This window comes from Penaeus monodon, chromosome 33 (genome assembly GCF_015228065.2).
Source record: "Penaeus monodon isolate SGIC_2016 chromosome 33, NSTDA_Pmon_1, whole genome shotgun sequence".
Taxonomy (NCBI): Eukaryota; Metazoa; Arthropoda; class Malacostraca; order Decapoda; family Penaeidae; genus Penaeus; species Penaeus monodon.
This window is the reverse complement of record NC_051418.1, coordinates 14871318-14871746: the sequence shown is the minus strand read 5'-3', so window position 1 is coordinate 14871746 and position 429 is coordinate 14871318.

Genomic DNA, 429 nt, shown 5'->3' with positions numbered 1-429 from the left:
TGGTTTTTTTTTTTTTTTTGGGGTTGTGGTGGTGTTTTGCGTGTTGTGTGTGTTGTGTGTGTGGTTGGGTGGGCTTTTTGTGTGTGTGTACGGTATGTGTTTTTTTACATACAAGTGAGCATCAAACAAAAAAAAAAAATTAATCATTTAGCGGTAAAACACTAATGGTTCAATGTTTTCTATTTTAAGGTTTTTTAAGGACAGAAAAGAAAAAAGCCCAAAGCTTTGAAACAACTGCAGTAAAAAAGGAACTCTTTCAATATCTTATACTATTTTTCCTTTTACGATTAGTATTTCCAAGTAAAAAATTTTGATCACATTTAAAATATCAAAAAAAACAAAAACAAAGATAAAACCTAAAAAAACCCAAAACAATCACCTAATAAAAAAAAAAAAATTAAAGAAATTCATTATGGACAAGATGATGAC